A 17,951-nucleotide genomic window follows, 5' to 3' on the forward strand; every position below is an offset into this window, starting at 1 on the left:
CACACACACACACACAAAAACCCCTTTAACTAGCTTTGCTTGTAACTTGTACCTGGCAGCTAGCAAACCACTAAGCACTCTCTTGTATTCATTAGTGGGCTATTTTGTGCCGTCTCTGGCTGAGGGCCTGGCTGAGCTGAATGCGGCTGGCGAGTGACAGGTTGGTGACAAGGCCTTCATCACCATCATGGGCACGGCAAGCCCAAGTCGCGGCATGTCCCAATCCGCTCGGTGTGTGTTGTGCAGCCCAGATCTGTCCCAGCCGTCTCACTGCTTCTCAGCTGTGACTGCGTACCGAATCCAGAGCCAGACATGATAAATATTCCATCTGCTGAGAGGCCGTTTCTCTCCCGTGATCTCTTGCAGAATGAGCCATGAAAAGACCAGGCTGTCTGCTGTCTGTCTCTATGCATGTGTGTTTTCCTTAGTCTTATCACTCTGTCTTTAAGTTTGTCAGTCTATCCCATCTATCTCCTCTTCTGGGCACTGTCCATCCTGCTGTTTGTCTCCTCTCTTCATGCCTGTATGTTTGCCTTTCTTTAATCCTGTACACCTATTTGTACATGTGTTTTTGCCCCAAGGGATTTCAGTCTGTCTAGTTTGAATCCACTACATCTATCTTACATATTAGCCAAGGCTTACTGAGATGGAAATGTGAATAACTCTATCTAATATTAGCTTGTTTTAGTGCATCGAAGAAAAACTCTCTGCCATATAACTGCACCTTAACTTTTCTTCACTCCATTATTTTAGTATGCAGCACTTTGAGGGACATGGGAATATTTATTACATCTATATTCATGCTGCTGCTTTGACCTTTGAGGTCTTTTTCTTTGATGGCTTGTCATATTGTTGATCGAGGAATTTAAGTTTATTCGGGTTGGAAAACTCAATGAAAGTCATTGTGGATAAATCTGTCAGCTAAACCGTCTCTGACATGTCCTCTATATGACTTCTTACCCTTTCCTGTTTACCTGTTTGCATGTCCGGTCCGTCTGTACAAGGTGCTCCTTGTCTGTGCTATTTGTCTGTTGCGTTTTGCCCCACTGCCTGCAAACCATGCCCTTATTTCCACAGCATATCTCTGAAAAAGGGCCCTTGCAGCCAACAGGGAAATCTGATGGGGGACTAAAAGTCATTTGGCATTACAAAGACATAGTGGGATGTACAGCATTGCAGGGATTCCATATTCCTTCAAGCTGACCACGATGAGTGGATGACCTTAAATGCTTTTAGTGTAAATCCTTATGTTCATCTGGTGCACAACCATTTTCAATGTGACAGAGAGCTTGAGCTTTGATAGTGACTTCTATTTAAATTTTAATGACCATGAGGGCTCAGACTATAAGTCCTGGGATGGAGCCGTGGCCCTAACCTGTACTCACACTCCTGATCTTGATGTACTGGGACTCAAGGAGGAAATGTACTAAAACAAAAGGGGACTCGACTCACTGAGCTGTGGGGGTTACAAAAGTTGATCCAGCAGCCCAAGCTGAACAGATTAGGTATTTCCACAGTCCCCGAGGTTAGCTGGGTTTCACTTGAGCAGTTTTATTGCAAATGAAGATCTCTGCCATTTATAAAGATTGGGTGCCAAGTCTTTTAAAAGAAGAAATAGGTAGTATTTTTACTTTCTCATATACTGAAATGTCTGTGTAATATCTGCGGCGGGTTAATGAGGTCGGTGAGAATGCTACAAGGTGCAGTGTCAGAGCTTTGTCAGTGCAGCTGCTATTTCTATTCAAATTATGATTAGAAATCCAAGAAGGCTGAATGTTTAGGCTTTTTTGAGGCTCCTTAGTCTACCAGGTACAACCAGTCTATGAGGGGCCAAAATTCATTCTTCACTTCCACTATACTCTTTCATTCACATACATTATTCTCTTGCATACATATATTTTCTTCAGACATGTATGCATTCTCTTCTTACATACATATATTATTTGTGAGATTAAATGCATATTGAATGCATGTAAATGAGAGCAAAATGTAGGAATGCATAAATGAAAATGCATGTATGTTAGAGTGCACATTTGTAAATATGTACATTAAAATACATGTATAAGAGAGCACAATATTGCAATGTGTGTGTTAAATATGTGTAAACATGAGAATAAAAATATCTAAATATAAAAATTAAAATAAAACTATGTGAGAGTGAAAATATATGTATGTGAAAGAAGAGTATATGTATGTGAGAGTGACAATATATGTGTCTGACACTTACTTAGATCTAAACTTTTTATTACGCTACATTAAAAAAATATATACACGTGTCATATACATTGTCCTTCTTATAGGTTACTTCGAATGTAATACGAATACTTGACTTTAAAAAATGTTTTTCTACAAGCCAAATATTAAAAATGTTATCTCTACAGGTAGAAAACTGTGTGTTCTAAACCATATGTACTGTAGGCAGTGTGAGTGAAAACAACTATTACCTCTCACACCAATTAACGGGTTTCACAGTCATTTATCTGTTTGTTCAGGTGATGGAAAATTCTTGGCTGATTTCTTGGTCACTTATCACAAGCGCTGCTTTCTCTTTTTTGGCTTTTTATGTCATCCAGCCAAAAAATAAAAACAAAGTGGATTTTCTTCTTCTTCTTCGACAGCATCCACGCAAGAATGTGTGCCTGAACCCAATTGCGGTTTGTATATAAGCCAATGTAAGTCTACAGTTGTCTGTGGGCACGTTTGCATATAACTTGGCCTAAACGTTAGCTGTAGCTAACGTTACAGCTGATGCCCTGCTATACGAGCGCAAAGGCAAAACTACACATCTAACTCATAGAGATATCAGCATGCCTGAGTGACATGCTCAATTTCAGCAGTGGAAGAGCATTCGCTTAATGCACTCAGTGCCAATGGGAGGTCTGGTGGCTTAGATTGCCTCCGAGTCGGTGAGAAGACAACAAAAGGTTTTTTTTCTAACAAGACGGTGATGTTAATTATTCAACAATGACAAATAAGTGTTCTTTTATGCCCACCATTCCCGCATTTGCCACATAAAACATCAGGGAGATATCATTATATTTTAAATTCACTGTGACGTTGTATCCCCCCACGCTGTGCCAAGTGGTAAAAAAGCTTTCATCATATCAGTGTCTCTGTTTCTGTCCAAGTGCCTGTTTGCCTCCATTAAACATAGATCCTGCTGGTTGGTAGCACAAGAGAACAAAAATGAGCTTCTATCTGTGTGTTCTCTTTCAGCTGCGTAACAGTCAAGTATCTGTGGAAAGCACCACTTTTAACTCTGTGCTTTAACTCAGCCCAAAAGTCCTTATATGGCTGAGCAACGAAGAGGACTTCCTTGAGAACATATTTGGAGTAATATTCGAGAATTTTGGTTAATTAACTTTGAAACAATAGAAAGTACGATAAAAGAAAATGTTACCCACAATGTGTTTAACTTTCACATCAATGAGAACATATTTCAAAGGCACACACTCCTATTTATTATCCTATTTTTGTAGAAAGGTCTTTGTTTTTCCTGCAGGGAAAAAACCGTGAAACAAAGTTTGTAGATTTGAGAGGTTTTGTTCCTGACTGGCTACAAAATCTCCTGAGAGGAGCTATTTTCTTCTCTTATTTACCTGTGGGCAATTATTGTGGTTTTGACTATTATTCCTCTCAGTTATGAAGTTTACTCACACACCTAATTTACATGAGTGCTATAAAATAAAAACGAAAACAATTTTTATGGATTTACCAGAAATTAGAAGACTAGAAAGCTGAAACTGTAAATTCGGCTGTAAAATTTATTTTTATCATTGAGGACACTTAGAAACTGCCAGCAGGAGTTGTTACAGAGTTTTTATGTTGTTTCCTGGATTCTTGCAGCAATAAAGACATGTTGTTAAAAACGTAATAAATGAGTAAAGCCTAAGCTAAAATAAGGATCAGAATTTTAGCATTAAAAAAGGCAGATTAATATGAATATTAATTTGGGGGCTAAGCATATGCGTAGTATTCACCACCATTGAACTGTTCTGCCACAACTATAAGAATCATCATGTTTTCACGAGAATAATAAAAAATTGGGTCACTGGACTTTAATTGTTGATACAGTTTTTGTAGTGATGTATATATCCCATAATGGCTGCAGTTCATCCGTAGTTAAGTGAAGCGTGTATTTCTGCTGTATACCTCATTTGTCAAAGTGCTTCGTGTGAAGCATTCACATCTGTTTACTCTTGAGGAGACTGTACAGTTCAATACAAGTTGACAAGTCAATATAGCTCATGATATCCTGAAATTTTCTCTTGGTAAGGGCTGGAATTGGTGTTAGCTTCTGTTAGCGCCACCATTAGCCACGGTTAGCCTCTGTTAGGGCTCCTTTATCCCCACAGCATGAACTTTGGCGAATGTATTGTACACCAAAGTTGAAGTTAAAGGTCATACCTGCTGTTGCCAGCCATAAATGGATATGACTGTGTGATTACATTACCTGTGGTGCACAATGTGAGCAATGTGACAGGTATCGAGGTCTTTACCAAAACTTTCTTAGAAGTGGCTCTAATATTGTCAGACTGAGGCAATTATCTAATAAACTCTAATACAATGTGCGAATGTAATCACACTGTTTATCAGATGTAACGTGTGATTTGCTAATGTTAGCTAGCATAATGTTAGCTTATAACCAGCTAACGTTGTTATAGCTGGCTTTTGGCCAGCTCTTCAGGTTTGTATGTTTAATCTGCTAGCAAAATGTAAAAGCGACAATATCTGGATGAATAACCATATTTACATATGGTTTCTTTTATTATAAAGTTGATTTCAGTTTGGGAGATGAGGCTTCAGGTGTGGAGGGGGAGGGTAAGGTGAAGATGAGAGAGGAAAGTGCTGATGGAGAAAGAGATAATGGAAAAACAATGCACAAAATCTAAATGTACAAACTTTATTTGGTCATATACAGTTTAAAAGAGCCATTTGTGTTCTTTAAATTAAAACTAAGTTATAATTGGCACTCTTAAATGATTTGTTAGCTAAATTTAGGTGTTTAGATTGCTAATCAGGTTTACCCTTGAGGGTTACTAGACATTTACTGTTTGATTCTGTATTGTGTGGACAAAGTAACTTAAGCTGTCAAGTAAATGTATTTGAGAAAACAGTATTTGCCAATTGTACCAGTACCCCAAACTGTACTGAAGAGCAAAGTATTTGGAATATATTACATCCACCAATGTAGCAAAACATATAAGGTGAAGTTCAATTCAATCAAGATTCAATCAAAAAATTAAAATTCTTTTCTGTTTTAGACACTTTCTGGTTGGTGCTAAGAACAGCACTACTGATAGTGGCCAAAACGAGCCTTTATGAACTTCACTATGCAGCCTTGCAAGCTCCTTGCCTTGGAAGCAGCATTATAAGCCTTCCTTCAATAAGAGTTTCAAGTAGCACGATAACACCCACTCTTACAAAATGTCTGTTAGCAAACAAACAAAACAAATTGTGCACTTTTTCTCTTGCACCGGTAGATAACATGCCTTTGAACGATTTCCAAAATGCATATCTTGCACTTTGGAAGTGAACTCTTCAAGCAGAATATTGTGCATCTGCTGCGTGTAGGCAGCTGAGTTGCAGAGCATCATCTGTGTTTTCATACTGAAGAATAAGCAGGAAGAGGGTGGAAGACTTCAAAGCAGCTTTTTCGTGCCACCAGAGTATTCCATGGATAATAGACTTAAGGGGAAGATTTATCAAACAGCACACTTGGGGACTCTAATGTGAAACGCGAATATGAGTGAGAGAGAGTTTGAGTGTGGCAAAGATGTGTATAAGTGTGCATGTAGTGTCTGTGTTAAGAGTGTGTGATTTAAGGAGTGTCTCTGTGTTGACAGGCTGTGTGGCTTTTGTGTTTGCATGCATGCTGAGGAATGCGTGTGTGTGCACACTTTCTAGGTGTGATTAAGAGCGAAAGCAGGTTCACGGATGCCATCTTTAGTTCTGAATTTCTGAAGTGAATATGCTAATGAGCGGCCTGCCTGCCCACGCAAACATACACACACGCACATACGCACCATCTCCCTCACAAGCCGTCCACCTACACACAGACTCAGAGTAGGCACCGGGGGCTGCGGGGAATAGCTTATTTATTTAAACCTCTCCTGTTGACTTGCCAACTTTGATACATGTTGAATAATTTCCATCAGCACACAGTCATCATCCAATCCACTGCCCGATCAGTCACACTGAACCATATTGAAAAAGCATTAGGCGTGTACCAATGTCCCACCATCAAGCTACTAATATAAATATTTGAATTGACTTGATGATTAAGCATGGCTGACTGGCTGTGCTCAGTAGAATAATGGCCTAACACATATCAATATTAAGCAGGGGGTCTTTCCTATTACAGCCTCACAGCAAAGTCATTAATTGAGCAGAGTTCATGAAAAATATGCAAATACCCTGTTGACATTCTGATATGTAAATGATGTCACTCTTTTTTTTTAAATAATGAAGAGTGCAGATTATGCACTTGCTCGTAGGCCGAGCACCACAAGAGCAGCGCAAAGGAGTTACACTAAGTGTAGGATTTTATTATGAATTCACTACTGGATTAGTGTCATTTGAAAGTCTGCATATATCCAAAAGACAAAAAAAAGACAATACAATTTCACGGCAACCAATTTTTCAATTTCATCTGTTTCTTGAGACCATATTTCAGTCAAAGGCATTTTATTATTTAAGGGCATTTTCATGCTCATGCTACAGTTGGCGCAGACAATTGTGCTGATGCTCAAGCACTGGCTTTCTGTGTGAAACACGAACACAAGCTGTGACCAACTGTGCAGGCTACATGGAACCTGGCATTTTGTTAGAGGCAGGGTAGACCCAGGAAAAGATGCCAGTGTATCAGTCCAGGGCTACCACATGCACACACACACACACAAATAGACCGGCATTCACATGCATCTATGGCCAATTAACCTAACATGCTCGTCTTTGGATGTGGGAGGAAGCTGAAGCACCTGGAGGAAATCTACACAGACACAGGGAGAACATGCAAAAGGAAAAATTATTTCAAGATGTAGCAGCTTGATGTAAAGCCACAGTTATAAAGCCTAAGAAATTATAATGGAAATAAAAGAACTGACCCATACGTAACTTAGAAGATTTAAAAGACATATTAAGAAATTATTAAAATCAACTTCACTTGACAGTTGATCCAGCTTTGCATCATGCCATAACCACAGTATATATAAAAAAAGGACCCACAGGGATGCCACCGATTACTTTTGGTACTCTGTATTCTGAAGCTTCAGACATCAGTGGTTTGGCTGCTCCCACACTGGGTTTTTGGAGTCAGAAGCTATGTTTAGTAGCCCGATCACCAAAGTACATCTACAAACAGGTGCAGGTGCAATGTGCAAAAACACATGTTGTCTGTTTAAGAATAAAACCGTAATATTTCACTCACCAGAACTAAACCAAATATTTCTTGCACGGTCTATTCTAGACAACAAGTTATAATAATGATAATTAGATAATCCATTAAAAAGGCTCCAAAAGGGACCAATATAAGCACAGTATAGAGGCCCAGTTAATGACTCAAAGTAGTGGAGGTGAGCAGACAGCAGACACTGATCGCCTCCAGCTGGCTGTGTTGGAAACCTGTCAGTCATAGTGCCCAAGCCACTAATTTCAGTATCCAGATGGACGAGTTACAAAAAATAACAAAAAAACCTCCCACAAAACATTTTATAAGCCAAAGCTCCGGTGGTACCCACTGCCTTTATTTTTCAGCTCTTGGTCATCTAAGTGATGTAGCTTAAGATTAACATTGTAGAAGACAGGTATTCTTATTTTGCAGCACATATTCCAGCTGGGAGGAGCTAAGAGGCAAGGACGAGATGCAAGTGAAGGAAGGGAAGAGAGGCATTAACACAAAGAAAGCATCCTCTCTATGACTTCTACTGAGGTGCACTCGAACATGGAACAGGGCTCTAAACTGCTTAGAAACCTCCTTGATGTCCAACAGTTAAAAACAGCTTTTATATCCAAAGTTTTCCACTTTAAATGTGAGTAAACTTTACACGGTGAGGCTGCAGGGGAGAGGTCAACCATCTCGGGAGTGTCTTCTGTGTAAATTCCAGACTTGTGGAGTGTTTGAATCTCTTTCATATGTATATGTAGGAAGAGCTACTGGGAATGTTTATGGAGTGTGCAGTGCTGCAATAGTCTGGATAAAATGTGACACAAAACCAGGCACCGGGAAGCAACAGGAGGTAACCACTCGAAGAACTTCATTACCCATAAATTACAATGCTCTTCTCACATCTCAATTCCCTCTCAGTGGCTGCTTAGAGTAATGATGACAATAAAAGATCCCCTGCTAGTGTCCAACGCTTCAATTTCATCTGGGCAAAGGGGATGAGCCTGCGCATCTCAGTGAGGAAGAATGAGAATCGGCTACAATAGCCAGCCTGCAATTTTGCCTGATAAAACTGCCAGTCTGTTATTTGCATAAATACAAATATCAGAAAGGGTTTAAGGGGGAAGGAAAATTGAGGAAAAGACAATGTGACAGGAAAGAATGGAGCATGGGGAAATAGAAAGAAAAGGCACTGAGAGAGGAAGGAAGAGAAAGACAAAGAAGAAGAAGGTGGAGGGGACCAAAGGTGAGACGAGGAATGATAGCACCAGGCCTTAATTACAGGTCCGTCCCCTGTTCTCCAGGTCAGACCATGATTCACAGCCGATGCTCGAGCAGTCGTGCGTGAGTGTTTGTGTGTCTTCGTCTGTGTGTGTTCTGGTGGGGGTGGGCAACCAGCCACCTGCACAGAAAGCCCATAACCTTATCACTGCTGGGAGGGTCAACGATATGAACTCAAACAACTGTAAATAATATTGTCATTGTGAGGGAACAGAGGGAACAGAGGTAAAAAAGTTGAAGGAGAAAATGGAATAGAGAAAGATGGACACAAGGTTCAAGTGACAGAGAGGGCACAAGATAGAGAAAAAGTTATAGATGGTGAGTAAATACAACTTTATTTCTGCGTGACACCAGAGAGAGACAAAATGCGGCATTTCAGATTGTCAAAGTAAGGTCAAAGTAAGAACATTCATCCAGTGATACACTGGATGAATGTTCTTACTTTGACCTTCATGGTAACCTTAAATTTGACATCATGCACTAAACTGACTTTACTCTGGCTTCTTAAATTCTCTCACTGGAAAAGTTTTATTAGTTGTTTAAAATGTGACAGCATCCATAGATGAATATTTGAGTGTTAAACTGTAACTTTCAGACTGTTCTGCACAGCAGAGGACAAATTGTACATAAAAGATCGATACTTTATCCATTCAACTGGCATGTAAGACACTTCTGACTCCTCTGGTTGCAAAAAGATAGTCTGGAAGAAAATAACCTTAAGGATCTCTTAATCGGGCCGGCATAGTGTACAGGAACATCTGTGCCGAGTATAACCTGGAAGTCCCGAGGTCAAAATGGGAGATGCCCCCAAGGGTGGTGGAGAATGACCGAGCTAAGATCCTGTGGGACTTCCAGATACAGACGGACAAAATGGTGGTGGCTAACCAACCGGACATAGTGGTGGTAGACAAACAGAAGAAGACGGCCGTAGTGATCGATGTAGCGGTTCCGAATGACAGCAATATCAGGAAGAAGGAACACGAGAAGCTGGAGAAATACCAAGGGCTCAGAGAAGAGCTCGAGAGGATGTGGAGGGTGAAGGTAACGGTGGTCCCCGTGGTAATCGGAGCACTAGGTGCGGTGACTCCCAAGCTAGGCGAGTGGCTCCAGCAGATCCCGGGAATAACATCGGAGATCTCTGTCCAGAAGAGCGCAGTCCTGGGAACAGCTAACGCTGGGCAAACACTGTGTGATTTTTTCAGTCGCGCGATTCAGCTCCTGCTCAAACTGTGCGATTAACTCGCAGGGGTTAGAAGTTCGTAGGTCACGATGCAGGTCTCACACTATACGGCCTCTGATGCGACCTGAGTGCTCACACTGTGCGTCCATAAAAATGAAGGTTAACATTCACTCTCCCTCTCTGTCTTTCACTCACACAGACACGCACACCACCACCATCAACTTTGCTAAATTGCTAATGAAAAACACTGATCAGGCAGCTGTGATTGAGCAGCAATGTCCATCCAACTATTTTCACGGTTGTTGTGGTCGTGATAATTTTGTGAGGCCACATCGAAAAGGCTCGGATGAGCTTTCCAAAGTTCTACAAGTGGCCTACCATCGCTTGTGTCCAGATCACACGCTGCACTGCACTGCTGCGCTACTCCGTCTTTTTCGCCAAATTTATGTGTTTGCCGTGCGCAGTGTGAGAAGCTGCGGTGACACCCTCTTTAGACAAGGTGATCCCCACAAGCGATTGATGATCGGGAGCTGGTCGTGAGGTGTTAATCGCTTCTCGTTACCCCACGTATACTACACGATGCACGACGCACGATGAAGGCCAAATCGGGCCAATCACCAAAACGGTCGCACGACTGAAAAATCGGCTCAAAATGGGCCAAAAATCGCACAGTGTATAGCCCAGCTTAAGATACTGCACAGAACCCTCAAGCCCCCAGGCCTCTGGTAGAGGACCCGAGCTTGAAGGATAAACCGCCCGCAGGGGCGTTCTGGGTGTTTTTTATATTATATATATATATATATATATATATATTAGTAAAAATCATGTATGTGTATTTATATGTATATATATATATGATATTATATATATTTTGATATATATATATATATCACTATATATATATTAATATAATTATATAATATATAGTATAGATATATGATATAATTATATTTATAGTATATTTATTTTTTACTGTGGACCCATTGTAAAAAATAATTATAGTAGAATGTGAAAAACACTTTACTTTTCTGTTATTTGTTTATGTATGAATTAATTACTTGTGGTAGTAGATGTAGTACGGCCATGGGAGATGTTATTATTGGGAGAAGCTGTAAAACTTATGAAAAATGCAATTAAAAGTCTAAAATGTAAGCCCTCCTTCACAGTTTCCAGCAGTCCAGTGGGGCGGATGGGCTGGATGGGAGTCTTTGTCGGGCTGATTCTGGCCCGCAGGCTTTTGAAGCCCGGTGGTATGGACATTAATTTTATTTCTGTTGCATGGAAGCAAAAGAGCACAAGCATCTGCACAGACAGCATGCCAACACAAAGCTAGCAAAGAACCCAGAATCATATTAAAGCTGTTAAAAATCCCAGACCGGAGCCTGAGCCTGATCCTGAACAGGTAATAACGGCAGCGATAAGCAGTCAGCCTTGTGGCATTGCAGCATCCATTTTTTATCAATCCTGCAGCAGAATCACTGTGGCGATCGCTTTGAAGTCCCTTGGTATTGGCTTTCTGTTATTTTGCCTGTTTTCATCTGTAAACAGAAAAAGATTCTGTGTGTGTCTTCATTAGGATATGGATTTGTGTGGGGAACTGGTAATTTTATGACAATACATTTCATGTCATTTGATAGAGTAACACGAACATGTCATGAATCGCTGTGTGGCAGGCAGGAGTTGGACCCAAAATGCAGGCACTCAGGCACGAGGTTTAAACACAAAGAACTCAGTTTTATTTGCTGGCAGGGGAAAGTCATACAAAAGCAAACTAAACTAAACTGGAAACTCACAAACTAAACTCACAGTGAGACACAGTGAGATCCACACAGCATGAGGGACAACACAACACTGACTCAGAGAAACACAGGGTTTAAATACACTGGGAAGTAACGAGGGGAATGAGACACAGAAGGAGAGCACAGCTGGGGGAAATCAGAACTGATGAGACAAGGAAGCATAAAGTGAACACACTGAGATCAGACGCGGACTTTCAAAATAAAACAGGAAACACAAACACAAAGACAGACTAAGAGACACGGGCTTAACACAGAGAACTGACTACATTACAGGGGATACACAGGCATACACAGGCAGAGACGACGGAAAACAGAGGGAGCACAGAATAAACACTGGGAAACCAAAACACAAACTGTCATAATTTATAATATCAAAAATAAGAGTACAAAAATCAAAAACACGGGGTCACCGACCCAGAAGAATGACAGAAAGTAAAGTAGCGAGTAGTGTAACGAATTACTGTCTTACTGTAATGTGTAACACAGTGCTTTTTTTTTGAGTAACGATCCCAACATTTCTCCTAACCCTAACCCTGACAAGCTGCTACCATCACCCTTTCATCCTCCAATTGTCTCATCCAGTTTAAATTCAGCTGAACTAAATTTATAGCCCAAGTTCAACACAGCTGTCTTTTCAAGATCCTTCATATTTTAAAGGTAAGACCCAACCATAACAGACAGAGAACCAGATCAGGCTATTCTCTATGAGTAAGTGCACTCCACCAGGACCAGAGAGTTGGGGAGGGGTAGCCATATGTTCAAATCACCAACATGGTCAATGAAAACACTCACATTAAGGCTCCCAGTGGGACTTCACCAACCAACGGGTGACAGGTCATCTTTTATACGCAGTCAGTGTATAAGAAACACCATCTTCTGTTATTAAAATAAAGCAGTTACACTTACAAAAAATGTTTGATATTTGATTACTGTCCTGCTGTATGAAGAAATGTATACGTTATTGTGTGAATGTATTCTTCTTTGGTTCATACACCATTCTTCCACTCTGCTACTCCATACCGGCTTTATCATTTTTATATTACAGCACCGCACATTCTAACAATTCAAGCTGATTTTTCACATTAAATGTCCCCAACAGTCAACCCAGCACAGGCTTGATGGAAATGGAACCAGAACATTTTTGTCTCCTCTCGGTTAAGCTACCATGAATTGTTGATTACGTTTTAGTAAAATAAAAAACTGATTGACAATTTGCAGTGATTTTAGATGAAGAGTAGCATGCGGTGAGTTCATGTCAACAAGGTGAAAAACTGTTTATCAAACGCTGTCCTGTTAATGTAAAACCACTTGAGCCTTATCCGGATCAGTTAATCAGTGAGTGACACTCACAGTGTAGCACAGCAACCAAATGGAAATATAGCAGCACTGACGTGGATAAGATTAAAATCCAACCCTTTAACCCCACTCATCCTTCTTAAACCCTCCTGCAAAAGTACTTTTCGGCACATTTACACTTCTAACAGAAGGCTATGAGTCTTCTTCTTTTTGGGTAGTTTAACATTAACTCTGTTGCAAATTAGGGAAGAAGCGCATAGAGAGGAAAGGGTTGATGGAAAGATTAAGCTTACACTTGGAGAGAGGTTTGGAATTTGGCTCCTATACTGTAAGTTGAAAGAGAAAGATAAAGTGTCTCAAAATATAAGGCAGAAGAGGGGAAGGGTGAGATTAACTGTACTCTAACTTCAGGCAGGGAAGGATAGAGGTACACGTATTATGATATAGTGGAGAAGAAGAGAATTCTTACACAGCACAACCGGAGGGACAATGATAGGAGGATGGACACGCCATTAGAAAAAAAATTGAATATACTATAAACTGTAGCTTTAACTTTAAACTCAAAGATGAATAGCTGTGATATACAGTGAGTAACCATGGTAACGCTGCATGTTGAGCGAAAGAGACTAAACACTGCTTTCACAAGACGCGTAGAGTATAGGTTTCGTTTGTGAAAGTGACAAAAAGATTGCATTTCCAGAATAGATGCAGTCACAGGAGAGTTAATCTTCATCATGAAACACACCTTAAGCTCCAGAGGTGCTGTGGAGTCTTCAAAACACCACCCACCTCCATCGTTTGTCCTTCAGATGTCTCATCTCTCCACCATCTGACGAGCTACAACTGCAAATCCTCACTCGTTCATAACAGACTGTAGTAAGCCAAGAGATTAAAGGTTTTTGAAATTCTAGCACTTCCACTGTGAGACAGAGTGCAGTATCATACCAGATTAGTCATCATCAGACAAATGCCACAAGTGTAACTGTAATATTTATTTGACCTTTTTCTTTTAAAAAAAATTGCATTGCTGGGATCAAACTATACCTTTTGATTTCATGAAAACTGCATCAGATTAGGTAGTCACTGAGTGATAGATACTAAAGACAGCAGAAACACGTTACTTTTTTTTTTTTTTTTTTTGCCTGTCCCGTTTGGCTCTTTTGCCATCAGAATTGTTGTCTAAAGGCAAAGAAAGATGCCCAACGGATTTACTTTACCAAATTGACCATCCCAGCCTTGCCATAATGGTCCATTTGATTCACCTTTTATTGTTTATTTTATTTTCACTTGCTGAATACGGGACAGACTTGACTGGGGGAAAGAAGGGGAGAAAGAAAGAGGGAAAGAGAAACAGCTGAGAAGAGGGACGGGGGAGAAGGGCAAAAAACAAAAACCAACAGAACGGGCAAAAAAAAAAATGCATATATCAATCACCTGGATCACCTGCTGAGAAAGAAAAAAGAAAACAAGCAGAAGAGAACAAGAGTAATAGAATAAACAACATCACAATGATATATGGGAATATGACAGTAAATACTAAATATTAAACATTATTGTGCAGCACATAAGATCAACAGAACACAGTGTGCTTTGAGGTAGGAGCCAAAAAGGGTGTAGTTTGTGTGTGTGAGCACCCGTGTGTACACCTGTGAGCATGGACGCGCTTGTTTTTTTAAAAGGTTCCTTCATGTAATGATCTGCTAGAGGGTGTGGCAGGTCCTCCAGGGCATGAAGCAGGTATGGAGGAGATCAAAACTCCAGACATCCAGAGGCCCCCAGAACACAAGAGACCAAGGAAGACCAACAGAGGGGCAGCCGCGCCACTGTCCCAGAAAGAGCTGAGGAGAGTCCCAGATGAGGGCTCACTCAGCAGCCGCGGAGCAGAAGCCAGGGGGAGTTGCAGTGACGCGCCCGTGAGCTCCGCCGGCAGCCAGCTGTGCCTGAGTGACCGAGCCCCAGGCCGAGAGGCCGGGGGCACCCCACCTCCGAAGTGGCCCGAGCGAGCCCCAGGCTCCAGGCCCCGATAAGCGGCCGCCAAGGAGTGAGCCGGTGTGTACCTGGACGCCCATCCCCAGACACAAAGAACCACCAACGCACCGATGTCTGAGGGAGTCCGCCACTGGCAGGGGAAGTGGTGGTGGGTGGAGATAGGCCTCCAAACCTTGGAGGGCCTGAGATGTCCCCAGAGAGGTGGCGTCTGATACCCAACCTGACATATAGACACAGACATACAGGCACACACAGACACAAACATCCATTCCCACCCTCATGCTCTCATATGCACTTACTCCACACTCAACCAACGTGGAGACAGACATAAAGAGACGCTGTACACACGATCACACTCCCCAAGCGTACTCTACGAACCGGGTCTAGGTACCCTTGCCCCTGGAGGGGGGAACTGCACCCAGACCCAGGTGGTGTTACCCTTTTCCCTGCGGTGGGGAGAGGCAGACCCCATGCAGCGGAGGCCCCACACTCCAGACCGCAGTCGGAATGAGCCTACGTGTCACAAGGCCGTTTGAAGTTATTCATCAACTGGATGAAGCAAAGATACTATTGGTGGTATCGTTAAGGTTTTAATTTTTAGTATTGATTAGTATCTGAGTACAGTTTTCTTTATCAATCCTTGTGGCCAACTTGGGTGAAACGAGGAACTGAGAATAGCTGACTAAGTGATCTTAGGTTTTCTGGTTTGAGTTCACCTTCGGATGCTGACATCTCTGAGTTTTTGTGCCTTATCCATGAAAAAGATAAGAAGACAAATTGACTAAGCTAATATTTAAAAAAACATTAAGTTGTTCCAGTGTAGCAGCTGTGTGATGTCACTGAACATCTGTCACTGTTCTAACATCTGCACATTTATTCGCAGTGAATGTCTCTGAGGTGTGCACCTGCATGCCATTGATATTATTTGGAGAGCAGAGAGTGTATGTGGAGATACAGTATCACCTGATGTGTGGATTCTATTAGGTCAACTCATTCAAATTGAGTCAAAATTATTCACTGGAGCAAAAAAAAAGGTTTGGGCCACCAGGAAATGTCATGATACCGAAAGTGCTCATATGGAGCTTATTTTCCTGTTGTTAGGGTTCTCGTTTGATGCAGTCTGTGAGTAAAAGCACAAAAGACAATTGAAAAATCATGATTTAACACCATAATGTGCATCCATCTCTCAGTGCAGCCAGTCCAAAAAAAGATGCAAATACGTGAAACCTTCAGATAGGTTTAACAGAAGTAATCACAATTTTTACCAACCAGAAAAGACAGGTAATGATCCACACATCAAATGTGTTAACCTGAGAGCACAGGAACAGCAGGTGAATCTAAACTAGACAGAAATATTGAAAGCAGAGAATATTGTCATAAACAATAACCAACAATGCTATACTGATTCATCTGGAGTTAGTGGATACTATAGTTTTCTTTTTTTAAACATGGACTGTGTAGGTCCATGTGTATAAGTTTATACTGGCTATTTCTTGGGATCTCTGTACCATCTAAAACTCACAGCAGTCTGCTTCTTTGTGTGCTTGTACCTCAAGTCTAAATGGCTCTGCAGGGGGAGGTTTTGTAGGCGATCAGCAGACTACTGGCTGGTTTGGGTGGGTAAAACAACTCAGTTGGCTGGATTGAGCCCTCCCTTGCCCTTAGCTATTCTATTCTATTCTAAATCACAACAACAGTCGCTTCAAGGCACTTTATAATGTAAGGTAAACTGCCTACAGTAACACAAAGCTAGAACAAACTTAGCTTAAAATTATAGCAAAAATGTATTTTTAGGCTGTTTCATGTTATCCATATGTCTAAGTAAGTAAATTTTTTTGTAAAGCACCTTTCAAGATAAAAATCACAAAGACACCACTGAGTCTACAGATCTCAAGAGTCTGGGGGCCACAGTTACAAAAGCTCTGTCACCTTCCATTTTCAGCCTCATATGAAGGACAACTGACAAACCTTGATCACATGACCTCAGGGGCCTGCTGTGGATGTATGGATGTAAAAGATTAGGGATGTATGTTGGTGCGGGATGGTGCCAGTGCAGCTGGATCAGCAGTGGTGCAACATGCAAGTACTTGGGAGACTTGGACAGGAGCCTTGCAGCAGCGTTCTGAAAAACCTGCAGACGTTCCAAGGAGGCCTTACATAAACAAGAGAACAAAGAATTACAATAATCCAAACGAGATGAAACAAATGCATGTATGACAATTTCCAATTCAGAGCGTGACACAGTGGGACTCAGCTTAGCAATGTTTCTCAAGTGATAAAAACAGGAGTGAACCAGAGATTTACCATGAGTGTCAGAGCTACAGAGTCTACACGTTTACCCCATTCACCCCTATTCATCAAGCAAATAAAATGATCCTGTGTAACACCTGTTTCACACTTTGTGTTGGCTCGAATGCAAGAACGTGCTTAATTTATGTAAAAAGCATAACTTGCAAAACCATATAAATAAAGTAAGAAACAAAATGAAAATGAAAAATTACATGGAATTGAATTAAAACTGAATCTATTCCATTTAGATACAACAGCTTTAACCATCTGCAGTATAAATATAAATTCCTTGAGCACACATGACTAAGCAGAAAGTGAGACAATTGCATTAAGGTCGATTTATTCGCCTTTCTCCATGCAGGTAACTGTTTCTAGAGGAACGAAAATGCTTGTTTCCTTGTTAACAGCTGTGTTTCTGTGAACTTTAAACCAAGATGCGTAGTGGATTTCACAGGTCCTACAACACCATGACATGTACTCCTCCTTGGATACATAACCACTTGTGGCATAAGGAGGCTCGATAATCACTACTGCACCTGCTAGATTTTTCAGCCGTCCTCTGGATTATATCCACGGGATACATGTTGGAAAGAAACCAGTAAGGGTGCTTTTTTGTTTCTGTCCAATTTCAGTTACAATTTCATACATCTGAAATAATTACATTATGTCAAAATTTCACACAGAAAAAATTCTTTGTACAGTATCTTTATTTTTTATTTTTATTTTTTTTTGG

The 17,951-nt window shown here is 41.0% G+C and overlaps 1 protein-coding gene and 1 long non-coding RNA gene across 2 annotated transcripts in view; both read right to left on the bottom strand.

The window, feature by feature from the left end:
* Nucleotides 1–17,951, bottom strand: part of gfra4a (GDNF family receptor alpha 4a) — a 150,729-nt gene that overhangs the window by 104,947 nt on the left and 27,831 nt on the right. The gene's annotated exons all lie outside the window — the stretch shown is intronic.
* Nucleotides 16,471–17,951, bottom strand: part of LOC121815021 — a 6,029-nt gene continuing 4,548 nt past the window's right edge. The window contains exon 2 of the long non-coding RNA XR_006054736.1: nucleotides 16,471–17,081. This is a non-coding gene — a long non-coding RNA (uncharacterized LOC121815021). The remainder of the gene's footprint in view (nucleotides 17,082–17,951) is intronic.

The sequence above is a fragment of the Haplochromis burtoni genome, unplaced genomic scaffold, assembly GCF_018398535.1.
Source record: "Haplochromis burtoni strain Fernald_Lab_line unplaced genomic scaffold, NCSU_Asbu1 Contig_119, whole genome shotgun sequence".
NCBI lineage: Eukaryota > Metazoa > Chordata > Actinopteri > Cichliformes > Cichlidae > Haplochromis > Haplochromis burtoni.